The sequence below is a fragment of the Schistocerca gregaria genome, chromosome 2 (assembly GCF_023897955.1).
Source record: "Schistocerca gregaria isolate iqSchGreg1 chromosome 2, iqSchGreg1.2, whole genome shotgun sequence".
Classification (NCBI taxonomy): domain Eukaryota; kingdom Metazoa; phylum Arthropoda; class Insecta; order Orthoptera; family Acrididae; genus Schistocerca; species Schistocerca gregaria.
Window position 1 is genome coordinate 1,022,647,848 of NC_064921.1, and position 20,879 is coordinate 1,022,668,726.

Genomic DNA, 20,879 nt, shown 5'->3' on the forward strand with positions numbered 1-20,879 from the left:
CCTTACAGTTTTTCTACACTATAAGATACAGAACACAAACAGCATAAAAGACTTGAAAGTGGACTTATCCATCAGCTTCTTTTGTTAAATTGCTTTATCATAGTTCTTCATCTGCATTTTTACAGATATGACTGTGGTTTCAAACACTTCAATTATCTTGTTTTAAACCCTGTCCTCTTTTATGCCCATATACAATGAGGTCCCTGATGAGTTCCATCACACTTTAAAATTTATACAGTATCTGTGACATTGTTAGTGAGTATACTAGCAAATTCTACACCATCTGTAACTATGATGTTCTCAGTTTTCATCAATATGATGATATGTATGTTGCGTATGTATGTTATCTACTGAAGCGACAAAGAAACTAGTATAGGCATGCTTATTCAAATACAGAGATATGTAAACAGGCAGAATATGGCACTGCAGTCGGCAACAAGTGTATGGAACAGTTGATAAATTGGTTACTACTGTTACAATGGCAAGTTATCAAGATTTAAGAGAGTTTGAACATGGTGTTATAGTTGACGCACGAGTGACGGGACTCAGCATCTCCGAGGAAGCAATGAAGAGGGTATTTTCCTGTATGACCATTTCACAAGCGTATTGTGACCATCAGGAATCCCGTAAAACATCAAATCTCCGACATTGCAGTGGCTGAAAAAAAGATTCTGCGAGGGGGACCAACGATGACTGAGGCGCATTGTTCATCGTGATGGAAGAGCAACCCTTCCACAAATTGCTGCAGATTTCAATGCTGGGTCATCAACAAGTGTCAGCGTGCAAACCATTCAACAAAACATCATCGATATGGGCTTTGGAGCCGAAGGCCCAGTCTTGTACTCTTGATGACTGCATGACAAAAAGCTTTACACCTTGCCTGGGCCTGTCAGCACTGACATTGGACTGTTGATGGCTGGAAACATGTTGGCTGGTCAGACAAGTCTCATTTCAAACCGTATCGAGTGGATGGACGGGCACAGCAGGTATGGAGACAAACTCAAGACTCCGTGGACCCTGCATGTCAGCAGGGGACAGTTCAAGCTGGTGGAGGCTCTGTATCGATGTGGGGCATCTGCCGCTGGAGTGATATAAGAGCACTGATACACCTAGATATGACTGTGACGGGTGACACATACATGAGCTTCCTGTCTGATCACTTGCATCCATTCATCTTCATTGTGGATTCTGATGGACTGGGCAATGTGACACCCCACACAGCCAGGAATGCTACAGAGTGGTGCCAGGAACACTTTTCTGAGTTTAAACACTTCCATTGGCTACCAAACTCCCCAGACATGAACAATATTGAGCATATCTGGGATACTTTGCAATGTGCTGTTCAGAAGAGATCTCCACCCCCTTGTACTCTTACGGATTTATTTACAGCCCTGTAGGTTTCATGGTGTCAGTTCCTCCCAGCACTACTTAAGACATTAGTTGAGTCCATGCCCCATCGTTTTGTGGCACTTCTGCTTGCTCACAGGGGCCCTACACGATATTCAGCAAGTGTACCACTTTCTTTGGTTCTTCAGTGTATATCTCTCAGTATTGTGTTCCATAGTATTTTTCTTATACACTTTCAATTTCAAACACCTAAAAGTGTTTGGAATCGAGGATGAGACTATTTCTGTCATTTCTTCTTTGTCCACCATAAATTAAAATCATTTTAATATGCTCAAACATCATTGCAATTGGCTCAACACATCACTACAATTCACTTGCTAGTTAATTACCATTGTCTGTTAAATAATGACTGTAATAAAAAAGCAAAGACTATGTACTAATGAGCAATCTACTGTACCACTGTATCCTCCAGTACAAGCTGAAGTTAAAAATGTTATTAACTCAGTGACACAAAAAAAATCAATGTAGAAAATAAAAGTAAGGTAATACAAGATTTCATGAGACTGGAAAAAGCAGACACAAGAGTAATAACACACAAATCAAAGATGGGATAGAATAATAGACAGTCCTCAATAATTAGCAAATTTTTTAAATGATCACCTCTCTGGTATTGTGGAGAAGATGCAGCAAAATTCTCCTAAAACACATGTAGCACCCACAATGACTTACACAGCAACCACAATGATGTGGTTCCCACAGTAAAGCTTCAGATCAGGAAGAAAACACAGAAATTAAAGGATAAGAAGTTGTCAGGCATAGATGACGTTCCTGTGTCTGCTCTGAAAACAGGCATGCACAGGCAGCATACAAATCTCATAATAAGTATGTCTTTTACTTCAGGTATTTTTTCCAGGAAACCTAATGCAAGCATGAGTTGTTGGAAGATTGAAATCCAGCTCGAAGGTAACTGAATCAGTCATGAAAGACAGACTAATGAGTTACAGGAAAAACTGCAGCCTTTTTAAGAACGTGCAGTTTTGTTTCCAAAGTGGGAGAAGTACAATATTACCTACCACAGAATTCCCAAAAATGGTACTTCGAACTCTTCATGAGAATGGCTGTATTACTGGGACTTTCTTAGACTCATTGAAGATTTTTGTCACTGTTAACCATACAATACTACTAAACAAGTTAGAAGCATGAGGTATAACGGAAATAGCAAATGAGTGGTTCATCTACATCTACAACTACATCCATACTCCGCAAGCTGCCTGACGATGTGTGGCGGAGGGTACCGTGAGTACCTTATCGGTTCTCCCTTCTATTCCAGTCTCGTATTGCTCGTAGAAACAAGGATTGTTGGTATGCTTCTGTGTGGGCTCTAATCTCTCTGATTTTATCCTCATGGTCTCTTCGCGAGGTATACGTAGGAGCTAGCAGTACTGTTTCATTCTTCGGAGAAGGTATGTTCTTGAAACTTCAACAAAAGCCCGTACCGAGCTACTAAGCGTCTCTTCTGCAGAGCCTTCCACTGGAGTTTATCTATCATCTCCGTAACGCATTCGCGATTACTAAATGATTCTGTAACGAAGCCCGCTGCTCTCCGTTGGATTTACTCTATCTCTTCTATAAACCCTATCTGGTACGGATCCCACACTGCTGCGCAGTATTCAAGCAGTGGGCGAACAAGCGTACTGTAACCTACTTCCTTTGTTTTCAGATTGAATTTCCTTACGATTCTTCCAATGAATCTCAGTCTGGCATCTGCTTTAACGATGATCAACTTTATATGATCATTCCATTTTAAATCACTCCTAATGCATACTCCCAGATAATTTATGGAATTAACTGCTTCCAGTTGTTGAACTGCTATTTTGTAGCTAAATGATAAGGGATCTATCTTTCTATGTATTTGCAGCACATTACACTTGTCTACATTGAGATTCAGTTACCATTCCCTGCACCATGCGTCAATTCGCTGCAGATCCTTCTGCATTTCAGTACAATTTTCCATTGTTACAACCTTTCGATACACCACAGCATCATCTGCAAAAAGCCTCAGTGAACTTCCGATGTCATCCACAAGGTCATTTATGTATATTGTGAAGAGCAACGGCTCTATGACACTCCCCTGCGACACACCTGAAATCACTCTTACTTCAGAAGACTTCTCTCCATTGAGAATGACATGCTGCCTTCTGTTATCTAGGAACTCTTCAATCAAATCTCACAATTGGTCAGATAGTCCATATGCTCTTACTTTGTTCATTAAACAACTGTGGGGAACTGTATCGAACACCTTGCGGAAGTCAAGAAACATGACATCTACCTGTGAACCTGTGTCTATGGCTGGGTTTCAGATGACCGTCTTTTTTGAAACCCATGCTGATTCCTACAGAGTACATTTCTAGTCTCCAGGAAAAGTCATTATACTTGAACATAATACGTGTTCCAAAATTCTACAACTGATTGACATTTGAGATATAGGTCTATAGTTCTGCACATCTGTTCGACATCCCTTCTTGAAAACGGGGATGACCTGTGCCCTTTCCCAATCCTTTGGAACGCTACGCTCTTCTAGAGACCTACGGTACACCACTGGAAGGAGGGGGGCAAGTTCCTTCACGTAGTCTGTGTAAAATAGAACTGGTATCGCATCAGATTCAGCGGCCTTTCATCTTTTGAGCGATTTTAATTGTTTCTCTATCCCTCAGTCATCTATTTCGATATCTACCATTTTGTCATCTGTGCGACAATCTAGAGAAGGAACTACAGTGCAGTCTTCCTCTGTGAAACAGCTTTGGAAAAAGACATTTAGTATTTCGGTCTTTAGTCTGTCATCCTCTGTTTCAGTACCATTTTGGTCACAGTCTTATTTGCAAAACAGGGTGCAAAAAGTGGAGATAATTTACTCATCTGCTGATGATAAGTTTCTAATAAATCAATTATCAGAAAAGCAATATAGTTGCGCCTCAGGCTACCATATTTGATCAAATTCTGTTTTATACATATATAAATGTATTTCTAGTCACTGAGAAATCCCCAGAATTCCTATTATGGAAAGTAAGTGAAACCCTCAAGGACATTCTACAATTGTGCAGTATTTAATAAATTAAATCTGAATGTAAAGAAAAAAACAGTATGCATTTTGACACAAAGAGGGAAAACAACTCCGATGTATTAGGCATTGATGAAAATTTTTTTTATGTAATGCATAATTTTAATACATTATTTGCACATATGATGAAGAGGGCAGTTCTGGGTAACACAATTAATTTATAATTGCAGTAATTACTAAGAGAGACTACATGGTCATCACACTTAAAATACATAATAAAAGTGACCTCCTTCCCCCCCCCCCCCTTCCCCCATCCTCATGCCTCTTCTTCTTCTTCATCACTTGATAGGGTGTTCATGCCTGTTACAGTTTTTGTCCCCAACATGTCCTGAGTTGTCCTTGACCTTTTCTTCCCTTCGGCATATATCAAATGCTGCCTTGGGAATTCTAGGTTTTTCCATCCTTTTTGGACTTTATTTTTAAAAGTTCTTATATATCACTAGTGATTTGACCAGATTTGGAACACAAACAGCTCACTTTATAAGTATCAGCACTGTGGGGATTAGCATCTCCTAGCTCCCATAAGGGGGGTTGGGGGTTGGGGGTGGGGGGGGGGGGGGGGGGAGGGGAGCATATAGCCAGCCCCTGCCATGTAGGCTGCCCCACATGACAGGCGTGTTATATGGGAGTAGTATCATTCTGGCTTATCGACCTACATTGCAGGGCATCCTGCACATCAAAGGCAGGAAACTGTTCAATCCCCAGCATATAGGAATGTGCTGGTGGAGTAGCGTCAGCCAGCTTTATTGACCTGCTGTGCATGCCAGCCTATGCATCAGAGTCAAAAAATGGTTTTCGAGCCCTTGACCTGTAGGCTGCCCTGTATGACAGATGTGTTGTGGGAGTAGTAACAGCATGTTACACTGACAGAGTGAGCAGGAACTACATGTGTGATGGTCGCAGCTGGGAGGTTCGGATGGATAGAGAAGGGGATGAGCAGGGAGAGGAATAGGAGGGTATGGAAAGGGGGAGAGGGGGTGGAGGGGAATGGACAGACAGACGGGGACAGAGAGAGGAGGTGAAGGGGATTGGTAGGGAAAGGGGGAAGGAGGAGAACAAGGAGGGGAGGAGAAAAGGAGGAAACGAATAGAGTGAGGGGGGCAGAAGGAGATGGACAGAGAGAGAGGCAAAGAGGGCATGGGAGTTGGAGCAAGGAGAAGACGGTCGTCGAGGGAGGCATGGAGGACATGGACATAGGAGGGGGAGAAGGATATTGACAGGGATGTAGGGGGGAGGAGGCAATGGATAGAGGGGGGAAGGAGTCGATGGATGAGTTGGGGGAGGAGGAGATGGACAAAAAGAAGGGGAGGGTAGGCGATATGTGCAATGTATGTGTCAAACATATTCACAGGTGAAGCCACAGGAAAAACACTAGTATGTAAATGAAGTTGTATTTATGAGTGAATGTCTGGGATCTCCTCCCATACCCTTGGATTGATTTTAGTCAGTTTTGCAACACAGACAGAAAATTCCATGACTATCGACATTGCGTAGTTCACAAATTAGCTCCCAGATATGTGAGTGGCTCAAAGACCTCTTAAGTAATAGAACCCAGTGTGCTGGCCCCAATCGTATGCGTTCATACAGAACAAGGGTATCATCATGAGTGTCCCAGGGGAGTGTGATAGGACTGCTCTTATTTTCTGTACACACGGAAGACAGGGTGAGCAGCAATTTACTGCTCTTTGTTGCTGACGCAGGGTATAATCCCTGAGGAGATATAATCACTGAGTGACTGTAGGAGGATACAGGATAACTTACACAGAATTGTTAGTTGATCTGATAAATGGCAGCTTGCTCTAAGTTAAGATAAATGTATGTTGATGTGGATGAGAAGGAAAAGCGATCTTGTAACTTCCGGACACTGCATTGGCAGTGTACTGCTTAACACAGTCATACCTAGGTGTAAAGATGCAGAGAAATATGAAAGGGAACGAGCACATCAGTTTGGTAATAATGAAGGCGAATGGTTGAGTTCACTTGATTGGGAGGATGTTAGGAAAGTGTAGCTCATTTATAAATGAGACGGTGTATAGAATTGTAGCGATGACTTAAAATCTTTAGAACAGGCTCTCACTTTTGATTAAGGAAGGACTGGGCCCAAGTTTGCACATATAATAAATTTTATTATAGTGTAGTTCCTCAGCACATGTTCACATTCCTTGGTACTCAAAAAAATGTACTGCACAATTTACATTCATTACACTCTTTATCCTTTAGCAAACAAATTTTGAAATAAATATGATCACTAACAAATTCTCTTTAAACCATTTAAGTAACACCAAACATTTAAGGATAGGCTTTCGAAGTGAACTCAGAAAGAAACTCCTCACAACCAGGCTAAAGTTTACCTTTCCCTTAAATAAAATATACTACGAAACTCAATGTTAAAAAGACATAAGCATAATTGCATTTAAAAAAATATTTACCCATTTAATAAAATTATTGAATGTTCAACATTATCTTAGCAAACCTTGAACAAATAAAAATTTCTGCAAGCTTAATTACCATACATTTAATCATAAGCTACTCAGACAATTATAGCTCAATAAGAGTGTTAAATTACAGGAAGAAAATACAATTTAGAATTTTACAGCCCTGCTCTGGACACATGCCCTTCTTGCTCTCCGAACAGACCCACACGACCCGTGTGCTCATCTGGACCAAGGTACATAAATACTGAAACCAGAACAAGAAAGTCTTCTAGAACACACAAAAATCTGCTATTAGAAACATTTCTACCCACAGCCTTATACATACGTTGCAGTCTTTAACATGCAAATAAAACACAATAAAATAGTGGCCATACAACTAAAAAAACAACCCCGCAACTTAATTACGAGTAAAAAACCTTAACAATTACACATCTCTCTTTAACTAATGAAAAGAACATTCACAGATATACACATATGAAAACCAAAATGCCTTTCGCAGCCAATTAGCATGTCCCGGCTTAGTCGAATATTAATTAACGACAAGTAATGAGCAGCACCAGTATCATAATCTGAATCTAAATGGAGAAAACTTTTACACGACAAACAAGCCTGCGCAATTCTTTAATTTTTGTGATAACCACAGTTGTAGTTGGAATGATGCTCACTAGAAATATTATCAGTAAGACTGAAACTCCAGCAGATGGAAACGGAGCCCCATAACCAACGTCTGAGGGCTGGAGAGCAGATCAATGCCCGGTGTTAACACCAAAGCAGTCCAGCCATCACTCGCCTCTGTCGCACACTGTGTTCCAGCCGCAGCGCACAACAGTTGCGTCTCCTGATTGCTCAGTTCCATCAGCCTCTCTGCTTGCCTCGGACATGCACTATATACCCAGCCAGTGCAAGACAAAATCGATTCTGGTTAGTTTACATAGTCTTTGAACCAGAGGAGATAGATTCTATTACCTCGATGTAAACACGTCAAGAACATTAGGGTGTGAGCCACTTTTGAATACTGCTTGAGCGTAGTGGACTCCTAAGAGGTTGCATTAAAAGAAGACATTGAAGCAATTCAGATGTGTGCTGCTAGATCTGTTACCAGTAGGTTCGATTAGCATGCAAGTATTACTAAGATGCTTTGTGAAAACAAATGGGAACCCTGGGAGGAAAGACATTCTTTTGTGAGACACTATTGAAGAAATTTAGAGAACTGGCATTTGAGGCTCCCAACAGAATGATTCAACTGCTGCCAATGCACATTTTGCCTAACAACCACGAAGTTAATCAAACAATGGAAAATCCAGGATGCAATGTAACAATATTATGAAAAGGAAAGTTCCCACTCACCATATAGTGGAGATGCTGAGTCAGAGATAGGCACAAAAGAGCTCATAGTGAAGCTAATAGATAGTCGTTTTTTATTCGCTCTATTTGTGAGTGGAACAGGAAAGGAGATGAACAGTATCCCTATCATTCACCATAGGAGGCTTGTGCAGTGTGTATGTAGATGTGTGGGGATGAATAGAGAGTGGGATGAGGTGATAATTAGGGAGAGGGGCAGAAGATCAACAGGGAGATTTGGGGAGGAGGAAGTGGATAGAAAGAAGAAGCATAAGGAGATGACTGGAAAGACATGGATACTGAGAGGGGGCATGAGATGACAGAAAATGGGATGGATGCAGGAGGAGAGGGATAGAGAGAGGGGGGAGGAACAGATGGACAAAGAGAGAGAGGGGAGGAGGAGCTGGAGAGAGATATGGGGAGTAGGAGCTGGACACAGAGAGAGAATATAAAAATGGAATGATTAATCTGATGCGCTAAAGAGCATGATCATTGGCTTTCAGGCCATAGTGGAAGCATTTCTGAAATGGCTAAGTTTGTAATCTGTTCATGTATCACAATGGTTAAAGTGTACCATGCAAGGCAAAATTCTACTATCCAAAACCAGCACCGAGGCAACAGTGGTGCACCACAGGCCATAGACGGCAGCGGTGAATGGTGGCTGCGAAGATGTGTACAGCTGCACAGATGTGCGATGGACAAGGTACTGACCCACCAAATGAAACAAGAGGCTCTCAACAGTGTCTCCTCATGACTGCTTAGAAAATGTTGTTACGTATGGACCTCTGCAACAGATGTTTGGTTCGTGTACCCGTGCTGACTACCGTTGATCAAGAACAATGGCTGAAATTTGCATGCCAATACCCTAACTGGACATCCACTGAGTGACTTATGTTTTGTGCTCCATCAGACAGAAAGTAAACACTTAGTAACAATCATGGGAAGGGTTCAGGCAGGAGGAGGGAGGGTTGTGGTCTGGGGAGTGCATACCTGGGTGATCTAGTCATTCTGGAAGGCACAGTGGACCAACACAAGTGTGCATGTGTCCTTGGGCACCATTTCCACTCCTACATGCAGATCCTTTTTCCTCAGCATCTTGACATCTACCAGGAAGATAATGCAATGTGTCACACAGCTCACAGTGTATGTGCTCACTCTGAAGAGCACCAAGATGAGTCTACTGTACTCTCCTGTCCACCAAACACGCTGAATTTAAACCAAATCAAGAATATGTGGCACCATCTTGATCAGACTGTTGCCATGGATGCTGCTATATCTCAGGGGTCTATATTGAATTAAGCACTGCAAATACACAATCACACCTACTGCGCATTATTCTGCAAAAAATTCTGACATGTGGGTAAACTGTAACAACTGCTCTAATGTTGGGAGGTGCATGTTTATGCCATATGACAGCTGTATAAGGCAACAACAAAATTTATGATTTTGTTCTTAGCTATAGTTCAACAGCTGCAGAATATTTCAACAAAGATAAAAAGCCAGTCATCAGCTGCACAAGAAAACCTTTTTTCCTTCTTTTTACCAGTTTTGATAGTTTAAACAGTCATCTTAAGAACTGAAATAAGCGATAATCACTGGTGCGCCAACATCCAAATAATAATTGGGTGGTTGTGTCCTTTACTACAGAATAAATAAAACAGACTGGCATCACTAGAAATATATATACTTTGGCTGACATTCATCATACATAGTACGTATGATGTGAGATTTGACAGTTAATTGTTATATTTACAACTAAAACAAATAAGCTAATGTATCATTCCACAGGTCCCAAGTGGAATGATCATCATTTTTTAATGAACACTATATGAAAGAGTCATTTTACAAATACTAATGCACTGAATTCTTAATAAAAAAGTTTTTTTTTTATTTATAAGGTAATAAACGTGTAATGCAACTACAATAATACTTATTTACAATGAACACATTACTGCACTTAAATGGTGCAGAAGTTAGATTATACTTACACACAAACACACACACACACACACACACACACACACACACACACACACACACACACACACACTTATTGACAATGAACACATTACTGCACTGAAATTGTGCACACACAAATCAGTTGGTTCTACTGACGAATTCATCAATGGAGTAGAAGGAGTTGTCCACCAATAAATCCTTTAGGCTTCTCTTAAACTGAATTTCATTGGTTGTTAAGCTTTTTATGGCTACTGGCAAGTTATTGAAAACTTGTGTTCCTGAATAATGCACACCTTTTTGTGCAAGACTAAGTGACTTTAAATCCTTGTGAAGATTATTCTTATTTCTAGTATTGATTCTATGAATTGAGTTGTTGCTTTGAAAAAGTGATATATTTTAATGACAAATTTCATTAAGGAATAAATATATTGGGAAGCAGTAGTTAGTATCCCTAGTTCCCTAAACAGGCTTCTGCAGGATGTTCTTGAGGTCACACCACATATAACTCTTACTGCACGTTTTTGTGCCCAGAAAACTTTAGCGTAGCTTGATGAATTACCCCAAAAAATAATCCCACATGACATTATGGAATGAAAGTAAGCATAGTATGTCAGCTTTTTCATTTTTATATCCCCTATGTCTGACACAATTCGCATTGCAAATAGAGATTTGTTCAGACATTTCAGCAGTTCTGTGATGTGGTTTTCCCAGTTGAATTTATTGTCAAGCTGTAATCCCAAGAATTTAACACTGTCCACTTCTTCTATCTGCTTGTCAACGCATGTTATGCATATACTCGTGGGACACCCCTTGCAAGTTCTGAACTACATGTAGTGTGTTTTTTCAAAGTTTGGTGACAAAGAATTGGCTAGGAACCAGTGATTATTGTCCACGAATATTTTATTAGTTGATCTTTCTAAGACTACACTTGATTTGCTATTTATTGCAATGTTTGTATCATCGATAAACAAAACGAACTTGGCATTTGGTAATGTTACTCATGAAAGGTTATTGATAAACACAAGAAAAAGTAAGGGCCCCAAAATGGAACCTTGTGGGACCCCACATGTAATTATTTCCCAGTTGGATGATGCCTGATACATGTCTCTTTCCTAATAACTCCCTTTGTTTCCTGCCAGAGATATAAGATTTGAACCATTCTGCAGCATTTCCTGTTACACTATAATATTCTAATTTATTTAAAAGGGTATTGTGATTTACACAGTCAAATACTGTTGACAGATCAAAAAATATACCAGTTGCCTACAATTTTTGGTCTAATGAATTAAGCACATTTTCACTGTAAGTGTAGATAGCCTTCTCAATATCAGAACCCTTCAGAAATCCAAACTGTGACTTTGACAGTATGTTATTTGAGATAAGATGTTAATAAAGCCTACTGTACATTACCTTTTCTAAAATATTTGAGAATGCTGGCAAAAGTGGATTTGGATGGAAATTATATGCCATTTCTTTATCTCCCTTCTTAAACAGTGGCTTAACTTTAGCATATTTCAACCATTCAGGAAATATTCCACTGATAAACGACTGGTTACACAGATAGCTTAATATGTTACTTAACTCAGAATCACATTCTTTAATTAACTTTGTTGATATTTCATCATACCCACTAGATGTTTTGATTTTAATGATTTTATGATGGACGTTATTTCTGCTGGGGTAGTGAGGATCAAATTCATATTATGGAAGTTACTTGAAATGTCTGGTCTGAGGTATTTAATAGCAGCATCTACAGAAGCTGACAACCCCATCTTTTGAGTAACAATTTTAAAATGTTTGTTAAAAAGTTCTGCAACACTATACACATCTGTCACCACTGTATCATTTACTCTTAATGCTATTTGTTCCTCTTCATGTCTGGTTCTATTGGTCTCCTTCACTATATGCCATATTGTCTTAATAGCTAAACGACAATAAAATTTCATTCATTCATTCATTCATTCATTCATTCATCTGATATATTTGCATTGATGTCTGTCATACAGTCTTTAATACATTGCAGTATTTCTTGTAATGTGCTATAGCATCAATATCAGAACTGTTTCGGACTGACAGATAGTTTTCTTTTTGTTTTACAAGATACCCCTATTCCTTAAGTAATCCATGGCTTCTTTGTAGACTTTGCTCTAACGTTGGTACGCTTCGGGGGAAAACAGTGTTCGAATAATGTATGCACTTTATTAGCAAAAGTGTTATTTTTTCATTCATGCCATGAGCACTGTAAACATCAGTCCAGTGAATGTACCTGAGGAGTGTCCTAAAATAATCAATTTTTGGCTTACTGATTACACTCTTGAGCTCAGATTTAACAGATTTTATATCCTGTTCAGTATTAACATTTAACAGAAGGAACTGCATGTCATGGTCTGAGAGGCCATTGACTATTGGTTTTGTAATATCATTTTGTTCATTGGACTTTTCTAGAAAGATATTATCAATGGCTGTTTGTGAGCAATTGGCTACCCTAGTGGGGAACTTTACAGTGGGAATTAAGTTGAATGATAATGTTTACTAACTCAAATAAGTTCTGATTGGGAGAGTCTTTAAGGAATTTGAGCCTGTTTCACTTATGAAGATGACAATTTAAACAACTGAAACTGGTGAACCAAATAAGGGGTTTCTTGTGCAGCTGACAACTGACTTTTTATCTGGGTTGAAACAGAAAAGTTGTTTACAGCTAGCAACCACTAGGTGGCACTGTATATTGGGAATCATAACGAGACAAAAAAGTGTTGTGAAAGATATGTAAGAAAGATAAATTTGTGCTAACTGTATGTAATGTATTTTATGATGTTGTAATGTAAATCTGTTTGAAAAATATTAAATTGCATAACAATGTGTACAACTCCTTCTTAATAGGAAGGGGAGAGAGAGAGAGAGAGAGAGAGAGAGAGAGAGAGAGAGAGAGAGAGAGAGAGAGGGTGTACAGATAGGAATCTCATTACATTATGTACATTTAATAACAGCTTGATTAAGTATAGTAGACGAGACAGCAGAAAACAATAAGCACAAAATATAACTGTGTGATCATCTTTTGATGTGGCTGTAACTCAAGATCACCGACTTCCCAAAATTTCTGTGGGTACATATAAATGACTGAATGTAGTACATGTTTTCTGGGGATCTTGAAATTTTTTAAACTGGTTACCTTTCATTGAGCAATCAGTGAAGGAAACAAAAGAAAAATTCAGAGTAGGTATTAAAATCCACGGAGAAGAAACAAAAACTTGGAGGTTCGCCTATGACATTGTAATTCTGTCAGAGACAGCAAAGGACCTGGAAGAGCAGTTGAACGGAATGGATAGTGTCTTGAAAGGAGGATATAAGATGAATATCAACAAAAGCAAAATGAGGATATTGGAATGTAGTCGAATTAAGTCGGGTGATGCTGAGGGAGTTAGATTAGGAAGTGAGACACTTAAAGCAGTAAAGGAGTTTTGTTATTTGGGGAGCAAAATAACTGATGATGATCGAAGTAGAGAGGATATAAAATGTAGACTGGCAATGCCAAGGAAAGCGTTTTTTAAGAAAAGAAATTTGTTAACATTGAGTATAGATTTAAGTGTCAGGAAGTCGTTTCTGAAAGTATTTGTTTGGAGTGTAGCCATGTATGGAAGTGAAACATGGACAATACATAGTTTGACAAGAAGAGAATAGAAACTTTGGAAATGTGCTGCTACAGAAGAATGCTGAAGATTAGATGGGTAGACCACATAACTTTTGAGAAAGTATTGAATAGGATTGAGGAGAAGAGGAATTTGTGGCACAACTTGACTAGAAGAAGGGATCGATTGGTAGGACACATTCTGAGGCATCAAGGGATTACCAATTTAGTATTGGAGGGCAGCGTGGAGGGTAAAAATCGTAGAGGGAGACCAAGAGATGACTGCACTATACAGATTCAAAAGGATGTAGGTTGCAGTAGGTACTGGGACATGAAGAAGCTTGCACAGGATAGAGTAGCATGGAGAGCTGCATCAAACCAGTCTCAGGACTGAAGACCACAACTACGAACACCTTTCACTTATAATGTTTTATGAATATTGCCTGTGTCGTAAAGATCTGTGCTGTGATAAAGTAAAATATACCAGTACTATATGCGTATGTTGAGACTGCCCTAGCTGTCATGAGCATAGCTGACTTAAAAGCAACAGAAATGAGATCAAACTTGGGGTTAAATGCTCTTGGATGAACGCACAGACCCAGAGGTGTAATGTACATGACACAGGCCCATCTGCAAAAATAAAAATCCTCAGCCTCTAACATGAACGTATAACCTAATAACGTCCCTCCTGTTTTTAAGTCAGCATGGAATAGCAATTATCTTTAAAATCGCCTTGTGAGCATTTTTCATATCTTCTAATTTATGGGCTGAGATATGGGGTAACACATTGGTACCTTGTTTTGTAGTTACCAGAGCAGTCATGGGCGAACAGTGAAATGTACATTTTTCATGAACTCTGAAACGTCCAGTTTCCTTTCGCCACTGGGAAAATCCATTTCGAAAAAATGCTTTACACGAATCCCTATCTGTAGAAGTAGCAGTTACCAATGGAAGCACTGTACTGGAATCAAATGCACTTTTACACACACCACACAACACTTTGTCCAATTTTTTCTCGTAAGAAAACTTAGGAAATGTGTCTTTCCATCCTTCATAATATGACCTGCCTAACGTTACTTGATACTTCTTGCTGATGCACAACTGTAACTGGCAGAAGACACACTCTCAGGTTCCTTATATTTTGGCTAAACATGCTTTTCACTATTGTCATTGTTGCTAATATCTATCTGTGATAATAACGGCAAACGTCCGACGTATTTATCCACAGCGACTGTGCAACTGTTCGAATTTGAAAGTATGTACAGAAACAACTCAATATTATCAGCTTTCCACATGCATCCAGCAATTGCGCAATATTTGAAAACTCCTAAAATTTTTGCCCGGCAGAAAGCTTTTACTCCATGCATCCCGTCAGTAGACCCTCTTCATGTACTATATATTAATGCGGTAGCGCCCTTTCGCTCTACAATATAGGCTCATGAGTCCGTCAAAGCCATTGTCCCAACAAACAAACGATAACAATCCTACGTGAAAAGAATTTCACTCAAATCTTAAACTGCATTACTGTTATGTTAAATAAAAGGAAGAATAAATAACTTTGTGGTAGTCTGTAACAATCAGCTTCCTTGCACCTCGGATGATTCTTTGTTATTGCTCATTATTCGCAAGCAGCTATTTTAAAACAATTGTTGGTGAATGGAATGGACATATTGTACTGTGTCGCCTGTAAGGAAACACGAAAGCAAGCCGAAAAGATGGGACTCCATTCACAGTATAGTGCGACTGTCATTCTGGGGAATGCCTTTGACTTGGCCAGAGGAACGCAAGAAATGGGGGAGTCCGACACGAAGACATCTGAAACAAACGGATATGTTTTAGAGGTCAGAAATTTTAACTTCCTTCTCAGTGTTTTAATAGTTCATTACTTTTTGATGAAGGGAAGTGAGAAACATTTATTTTATTATGTTTTTATCATACTAAAAGTTTAGTAGGTGCTTTAGGCCCGGCGCTCCCACATAGTCAGCGCGCATGCTCTAGCTTATGAGACAATGTGGCGAGACATGACAATGTCTGGTGAGTTTAAGTTTGGATTGCATATTATGAAATAATGTGAAGTAAGACAGTATTGGCCATCTTAAGTGTAATTTTTACAACAAACAAACGCAATTAAAAGACGAAGTCGTGAAAGAGCAAAGTGTAAAACCTGAGTGGCGTGCAGAATATTTACACTGTACTTTACAATGACGGAATGGAAAGCACGGCTTCTCTATGTGCAGTGTGACAAATATTTTTTGTGGTTATGGTTAATTGGCGTGAGGTAGTGATCATTTGCCAAACCATAATTCAAGACTGTAGCCACACAAATAATGAGATAATGTTTTTGATTCACAGCCTTTCCAAAATAAGTGAACCATTCTTCAGTTGAGAAGTGTGATGGACTATGGGCGTAATTAGCTTTAAACCGTTTTTTCCGTCAAAGTGCTAAATCGGAAACTCCACATTTGAATTAGCCGCCCTGAAAATTTCCACTCAATATCTTTCTTGCAGGCTAAGCAGTCATCTTAAGAAGGCAGTGGATGACAAGCAGTTGTCATCCTGTTTACCACTTGCAGGTATGTGTCGACTGTGAGATGCGTTGTGTGTTGTGTGACATAATGAGTGAAATGACCGGTTATGTATCAAAAAAGCTTTACAGAGTAAAAGAAGAGAAGAAACAGTTGGGATAGTTAAAGAAACAAGAAAGGAATGGCCGTGGATGCTAAAAAAAAAATCAAGCCTTTAGATCGATGTTGTCCAAAAGAGTGTAGTGCAGTAGTCACAGACGAGATCCAAGAAACAATATTCGATCTCTTTCATCGTTGTGGTGATAAATCTCAACAGGATGCATTTCCTTCAAGATGCGCACAGAGAAAATATGTTAAAGAAATAAAGAAGTGGGCCAAAAATAAAAATAGAGAAACTGTATGGGTGTATTAATTTTCTGACCAAGGTTGTAAGGTGCCTATCCGCAGATATTTGCTCATTTGTGTGCTGAACATTTCTGAAAACCCCATAACAACTGTGGAGAAGAAGATTCTGCAAGGTGGTAGCTTTGAAGAAACAAGGGGTAAGGATGAAAATAGACCCCATGAAATAGGTAAGGAGATTTGGGAGTGTATTAAGGAGCTTTTAGTAACAATTGCCCATGAAAATTCACATTATGCAGCATCAGAATCAAGCAAGTTGTATTTTGAGAACCCAAAATTAAATATCATGATGTTATTCACCCTCTTTAAAGAGCACTATCAGGCAAAACATGATAGTCAAGTTAATATGAAGTGTCAATGAGTTCTTCAAAACATTGAACTTTACATTCAGACAACCTAGGTCAGACATTTGTGACTTTTGTTCTGAAATTACTACAAGGTTTAAATGTGAAGAAAACAAGGAGCTAGAACATAGATTAGAGATGCACAAAAAATCTGTTGAGGCCTGTTATGCAGAAAAAAAGCCGTTTATTGCACATTGTAAATCAGATGACAGCATGTTGTGCTTATAATTTGATTACACACAGAACCTTCCTTTATCAAAGCTGGTGGTGAATGCACAGTTTTATAAATGACTCCTCTGGATGTACATTTTTAATGTGCACTGCCATAATGATGGTTTGAGTGCTTTTTACTATTTTATGGAGTTCGAAGGTAAGAAGAACCCAAACTCTGTTTGCTCATTCCTCCATGATTCTATATATTCAAGAAGCTTGAAGACTTCAAGAGTATTAGGGAAATATATTTTTTTTTCCGGTACTGCAGGACGGCAAAACAAAAACTTTGTTATGATCGCTTTTTGCACATGGTTAGCAAAAACACTTTGAATATGAGTATCACACGTTTCCTAGCGCCCAGAATTTTGGCATTTATAGAAAAAAGTCGAAGAAGAGGGAAACAGTACATTCAAAGGAAGAGTATGTCCTAATATTTAAACAATGCAGCGAGAAACCAGAGTCATTTCAAGTTATTGAAGGAAGTGAGCTTATTAAAGATTGGAAGAAAAGTTTAATATACTACCTCTCATGAAAGCCACATGGGAAGTACCTTTCCAGTAGCAGTTATTTGTGAGGATGTACCCTGCAGTGATGGTACAATCATAGCTACAAAATAATATTTTAAGGACTTTATACCCTTCAAGTTAATAAAGAAATCAACAAGACTCTCTGAAGATATTTCATTTTTGTCGTTAATAGAGAAACCAACTGTAGCAGCAGTAAAGTTGTGTGATGTTCAAGATTCCTTCCTGATACAGGAACAGGCTGGTATGAAGAACGTCTAGAGAGTAAACAGTGAAGAAGTTATTGGTCCTGAACAGGAACGTAAACTACACTACTGGCCATTAAAATTGCTAAACCATGAAGATGATGCGCTACAGATGCGAAATTTAGCCGACAGGAAGAAGATGCTGTGATATGCAAATGATTAGCTTTTCAGGGCATTCACACAAGGCTGGCGCCAGTTGCGACACCTACAACGTGCTGACATGAGGAATGTTCCAAACAACAGCATTTGACAGGCGTTGCCTGGTGAAACGTTGTTACAATGCCTCTTGTAAGCAGGAGAACTGCGTACCATCATGTTTCCGACTTTGATAAAGGTTGGATTGGAGCCTATCGCAATTGCGGTTTATCGTATCGCGACATTGGTGCTCGTGTTGACTGTTAGCAGAATATGGAATCGGTGGGTTCAGGAGGGTAATATGGAACATCGTACTGGATCCCAACGGCCTTGTATCACTAGCAGTCGAGATGAGAGGCATATTATCCGCCTGGCTGTAATGGATCGTGCAGCCACGTCTCGATCCCTGAATCAAGATGGGGACATTTGCAAGACAACAACTGTCTGCACGAACAGTTCGACGATGTTTGCAGCAGCATGGACTATCAGCTCAGAGACCATAGATGCAGTTACCCTTGACGCTGCATCACAGACAGGAGCGCCTGTGGTGGTGTACTCGACGACGAACCTGTGTGCATAAATGGCAAGACATCATATTTTCAGATGAATCCAGGTTCTGTTTACAGCATCGCGATGGTTGCATCCATTTTTGGTGACATCCCAGTGAACGCACATTGGAAGATTGTATTCGTGATCGCCATACTGGAGTATCACCCGGCCTGATGGTATGGGGTACGATTGGTTACGCGTCTCGGTCACCTCTTGTTCGCATTGACGGTACTTTGAACAGTGGATGTTACATTTCAGATGTGTTACAACCTGTGGCTCTACCATTCATTTGATCTATGCGAAACCCTATATTTCAGCAGGCTAATGCACGACCGCATGTTGCAGATCTTGTACGGGACTTTCCGGACTCAGAAAATTTTCGACTGCTGCCCTGGCTAGCACATTCTCCAGATCTCTCACCAATTGAAAACGTCCAGTCAATGATGGCCGAGCAGCTGGCTCGTCACAATACTCCAGTCACTACTCTTGATGAACTGTGGTATTGTGTTGAAGCTGCATGGGCAACTGTACCTGTACACGCCATCCAAGCTCTGTTTGACTCAATGCCCAGGCGTATCAAGGCCGTTATTACGGCCAGAGATAGTTGTTCTGGGTGCTAATTTCTCAGGATCTATGCATCCAAATTGTGTGAAAATGTAATCACATCTCAGTTCTAGTATAATATATTCGTCTAATGAATACCTGTTTATCATCTGCATTTCTTCCTGGTGTAGCAATTTTAATGGCCAGTAGTGTATATGGTCATGAACATATATTTTTTTGTTAATGTACAGTTTAACTGAACAGTAAAATAATATAAGCAATATTTCAACTCACTTTTCATGATATTTCGTAGAGGCATCATGATTTGAGGGAAAAGGACTTGAACTGCTCATTATATTTTGGATAATGTATCACATATAGAAGAAATATCTTCGGCTGTAAGGAATGATTCTGTATGTTAAAAGTATGGTCTGAGACACAGTTATTACATCATTAAAATATCATTGCTTTTCAATAAGATAAAATACACAAATCTTCACCTCACTTTTTACGAAAATGCATTTTTCGGACTTTACGCCCTTAGTCCGTCAAACTATTGTAATTCAGGTGGACTTTCTCAAAGGTTATTAAAAAATTCAAAACAGTAAATGTAGCTAACTCTCCTCTCTCATGGACCAAGTGGAAAACTGTATAATATTTTTTATATACTGATATCTGTAAATTAATTAAAGCTCATTTCAACTTTCCCTGAGTATTTAAAAGAATTAATTTCATTATGTAGTAGTTGCTACAAGAAAATCAAATAGTGCTATTTAAATGATAACTGTTGTTGGTTGGAAGATAGTCAAATAAGTAAGGTCAAGTGTTTTTGTTTTAAAATGGCTGGATACTAATGTGAACTGACATGCCAATAGCACAGTTTTACAAGAACATAATTTAAACTCACTTTCCAAACTGTTACACTTGCTGCTTTTTGTAGCTATATGGTTGTTATGAAAATCAGAAAGTGAACCTACAATTAATTCACAGTTCACATGATCTAAGAAATAACATTTTATTGTATTGATCACTAAATGAGTCAATGTTTGTTCGTAATAACTGTGATGTTGTGTGTGTGTGTGTGTGTGTGTGTGTGTGTGTGTGTGTGTGTGTGTGTGTGTGTGTGTGTGTGTGCTTTTGGGGGTGAAATGATAATTAATTAATATATTTTGGTTATATGTTCTGAGGAAATGTATTTGGATGGTGTTTCTGGGTTTATAACAGGTTGGAGGGTTACAATTGGGGGTGTTTGCACACAAATCATGAGTTAACTGAATGCTTCTGAAAACTAATTAGAGCTACACACTGCTGGTGACCATTTATTTTCTCATTAATAGTAATAATCATTTCAATGTATTATAATTGCAACGTGTTACACTGTGACGATTTCTCTTTTCCCATTATATGTCTGACTGCCTTAGGCCATACATGGTTTATTTTGTACAGGTAAAATAATTACTCATTTCCAAGTTTTTTTAGTGACTTTCATGTTCTCAAAGAAGCAACACAACTCTGGTGAAGGCAGATTAGGAGAAGTGGGAGATGCATTGGATGTGGCGCTATGTGACGGGACA